The 4,483-nt window shown below is 38.2% G+C and overlaps 1 pseudogene; it reads left to right on the top strand.

Annotated features, from left to right (window-relative positions):
* The first annotated feature begins 517 nt into the window (after positions 1–517).
* On the top strand, positions 518–661 carry LOC125999717 (uncharacterized; annotated as a pseudogene).
* The last annotated feature ends 3,822 nt before the right edge of the window (positions 662–4,483 follow it).

Raw genomic sequence — 4,483 nt, 5'->3', positions numbered from 1 at the left:
GAAATAATATGTACTACAACGGGGGATTTGAGGGACAAAGTAATTGTATGGTACATGGGTTCAGTTTTGTTTTTCTTAATGTTCTTTGGCTGAAAGTATAAGGCTGGGATATCATCGATGGGACTACTGAGAATCCTGTTTATGGGTGATTGGGCTTCCACTGTAACTTTACCCTGTCCTCTTTCTTTGCATCTTTGTTGTCATAATTAAAATAAAAAAAATATATTTTTTCCTAAAAAAACAAAAAAAAATAGCAACATAAAGATAAGCGCAATAAACCCCCTTTTGTTCATGCCTCTCAGAAATTTTAGAGCAAGGTCATAATTCTGTTACTTGTAATAACAAATTATCAGTAAAAGAAAAACCTTTTGGTGTTTTAAAATTTAAACGGACACACAAGTATTAAAATTTAAGTCTTTTATATTTCTATTAGAAAATTTCTTTTAATTTTTAAGGTATTTAAAAAATTATGTGAAAAATAATGTGGTTAGCCTTTTTAAACAATATAGTTAATTTAATGCACAGTAAACACCTAGGTGTGCCTTATAGTACCCTTGGTTTTAATTTTGTGCTACAGCAATGGTTGTTCTTCACCTCTGCTTTGAACAAAAAAAAAAAAAAAAACTATTCTTTTAAGTGTATTCAGAAAATCAGCACATTATACAAATCTGTATATTTGTGTTAAAGTGAAGACATCTAGTATTAATGAAAAAATATACATATTTAATTTTATGAGTAATATTATAAAAGCAAATTAACTAACATCAAATATGATTTTGGTCTTAAGCTCTAGGTGTGGAAATGCATCACATGTCTTTGACTATATTTTATAATGTCTAAACATTTTGTTAATTTGGTATATAATATTTTTTACAAATTATTCACTTAAAGTCTTCAAAGTAAAAACAGTTGTTTGTTTTTTAAAGTCAGTTTTTTACACCTTTAATAATCATAGTTCATGCTCTTGTGTTTAATCATAAAAATTTTAACACTTTATTACAGCTGTCTTACTATTCTACTGTGAAACCAATTTATAAAAAACCTGTTCTTTTTCAGCAAATAATATCATACTTCAGAGTGGAGACTCCTACAGTGCTCATTTACCATTTTATCTAACAAATTTTTTTTAACTGCTAACATTTTACTTCATGTTTTAAACTTCAAATTAGAATTGTTTTAAAAATGTTTGGTGTTAAATCTAAACCTTAAAATTTATTTTCAGCAGTTCCACTCCAGCTACGTTAAAAAAAATTTTTTTTACAAACATGCCGGCTAAATATTTTAAAAGCGCTTGTCAATTTTTCTAATGCAAGTTTTAATTCAATCCTTTTGTCTGTTCATGTGTGTGTGTTATGATGAGTGAAGGTGGCCACAATGTTGTGTTTCGTGTTGTTTTGTTCTGTTTATTTGTTATTTTTGCATTTCATGATAAATACAATTTTTAAAGCCTTATCCATTTTTGAAATTTTCAATTAATTTTTTTTAACCTGGCTCAGTTTGGTCATCTAACAAACTGTAACATCCTGCTAAATCATGTGTTAAACTAGCTTTGTCCTTCTGACAGCATGGCAGAAAGAGTAGGGGATGGTAAACCCCAGATTTCTCAATGGCCATCGGGGATAACTTTTCCCTGGAGAATTTCTGGACTTTGCTATCACCTGGCTTTCCTGCTATGTGTCAGTTAAGGCCAAAAGAATAAGGCCAAATGTGGCTAGAGAAAGAAGCATCTAGCTTTAAGATAATAACTAAGAAGTTTAAGAAAAATCATTTAGGTTCAATTTTAAAGTTTTTAAAAAATTGGCGATTGTTAATTATAAAATTTTTTAAATACCGAAGTCTAACAGAAGTCAGGAGGCATTCCCGTGGCATTCAAAAATAACCTTTTTGCCTTCTGCCAAGCAATTTCCTTAGCCTCTTGCAGTCCTCTCCTCATCCACTTCAAAAGAGCCTGTCACCCCTCCTGCTATCCCACCATTCCTGCTGCACCTGTTTCTGACTGACTCTGCCTAAGGGGAATGCTGGATGATACTCTGCCTGGCAGCCCTTCTATAAACCTTCAGCATGCCCACTGCTACCAACGACCCTGCTGACCTCCACTGGGGAGCTGAGACTCATCAAGGCATACCTTTGACACAGGTCATGGGCGTGGGACCTTGCTTACTCGGACCATATATGCGCCCCCCCTGTCCAACTATCAGACATTTGCAATCAAACCATTGTGGTTAACAACACTTACATCTTCATTGAAGCCCCCAACTCCACTGGACATTCTCCCCATATTGTTACTGAAATGTTTCTTGCTTATCATGACTATTAGCTTTGTTAATGCCAGATTAACCATCAAACCTGTTGGTCCAGTTTCCACCTTGAACCTCATCCTGCAGATGGTCAACGCCTCCACCATCACCGACCCTGCCTATCTGCTATTCATCTCAACCGCCCTTCTGCTTTGGCGACCCCCTGCCTGTCTCTGACCCCTTCGCTCTGCGATCCAGCCCCGAGCCTCACTTTGGCATCACCTTGGGACAGGTGGTGGGACTTGGACTTTGCCTTTTGGTACCCAATATGCTTCCCCCTATTCCCCTTATTGAAAATTGTAATCAAACGCTTGTTGTTAATTCCTCCTTTCAGTTTACAATTGCCCCCAATTTGACGTTTTTTGCCTGTTCTACTAGTTTATCTCCCCACATTGTTTCACATTTGTTCCTTGAGTCCAAGGACTACTGTGTTTTGGTTGTTTTAATGCCTAACTTGACTGTTAGACCTGAAACTGATTTATCACCCCTTAAAGATAACTCTGTGTCTCTCTCCCGCCCGCAGGAGGGAACCAGTTACTGCTCTTACCCTTGCCTTATTGATAGGCCTGGGTCTTACTGGTGCGGGCACAGGAATATATTCATTGGTTCATACTCAAGAATCTGTTAATGCCTTAACTAGAACTGTTGTTAGAGATGTTGAGGAACTTAAAAGAGGTTTAGATTATTTGGAACAAACTGTTGGCTCTTTAGAAAAGGTAGTACAGCAAAATTGCTGTGGCTTAAATCTTGCCTTTCTGCGGGAGGGGGGTATGTGCTTTATAGGAAGAATGTTGCTTTTTTAAAGATAAATTGGGTTTAGTCAGAGATAGTATTAGAAGAGTAGAACAAAGCTTGGAAGAAACAAAAAGAAAGATAGATAAAGATGAATCTTGGTACAAAAACTGGTTTTCAACCTCTCCCTAGTTGTCAACATTGTTGCCTAGTTTGCTGGGACCGTTTGTAGGATTTCTCTTGCTCATTTCTTTTGGTCCATGGGCGTTTTGCCATTTTACCAGTTTTATTAAAAATCAGGTGGACGAGGCTACCAAACGCTCGGTCAGAGTCCACTATCTACAGCTCACCCAGCATGAACCTTGCTCTCTAGAATACGATCCTCTAGGAGATGGTGAATCCCACCACCTAGACTTTAAGGAGTTTGAGCACATTGCTAAACGCAAAAAGTCGCTCCTCTCTTGGCTGTGGAAGTGCTTAAGACGGGGATAGCTTGGCACCAGTGTTTGGGGGCAAACATGACCTACTAATACCCTTTTCTGGCCAGAACAATTCGGAATTTACCTTGTCATGTCCAAACCTGGAGGCACGTCAAGTAACCTAAGGCAGGCACCCCACCCATCCTCTTCTTTTGTCTATTTTAGAGAAACGGGGGAATTGTTGGAAGCCATAAGACTTAGAGAGCAAATGGAGTCTCTGATGCCTGAGAAACCAAAGGCCTGCGTACCTGACAGGCTGTACTGTGGCATTTCCCCCATGGGCCTAAAGGAAAGAACAGCCATATAGTTCAGTTAGCAATAGCCACAAGATGCTCCAATAAACCTCCTGAGTTGATAAGATATAGATCACATCCTGTTAAGCTACCATTGTAAAAGAATGTCTGTATGATCTAAGGGTATGCTGTAAAACTGGAAAGTCCGTCCTGTACGACCCCCCTACTTTTCTATAGACACCATGGAAAAGTACTGACTGTTACTTCCGTATTTTGCTTAACTATAAAAGCTAGCCCCCTTCCAATAAACCTCAGCTCTTGATCAGCCCGTTTGACTTGAGCTCGTTTCTTTCTCAGCCTTTTTCCTCCATTTCAGGTCGGATCCCGCTCGTGACCCACGAATTACTTCGTGATCCTCATTCTCACACCCCCGCAGGTCGGGGGTCCCCCATCGGGGGTCACAAATATCCAAGCCAAAGTCAACAACAATAGAAAAGAGACTCAAACTATAACAATCTAAACTTAAAATGGACTTGTTATACTGGCTGACCAGGGGATAAAAGACAGTAATATAGGATGTACTCTGGGAACACTGGTGGAGGGATATTGATACCAGTGGTGGGATTGGCCCTAATTCATTGTATGTCTGAAATCCAACTATGAAGGACTTTGTAAAACACAATGGTTTTAATAAGACTTTTTAAAAATTTTTCCATATTGAGTGAGTTGAAGATAAGTAGAT

The sequence above is a fragment of the Suncus etruscus genome, chromosome X, assembly GCF_024139225.1.
Source record: "Suncus etruscus isolate mSunEtr1 chromosome X, mSunEtr1.pri.cur, whole genome shotgun sequence".
Classification (NCBI taxonomy): Eukaryota; Metazoa; Chordata; class Mammalia; order Eulipotyphla; family Soricidae; genus Suncus; species Suncus etruscus.
This window is presented reverse-complemented; position numbering and strand designations above follow the sequence as displayed.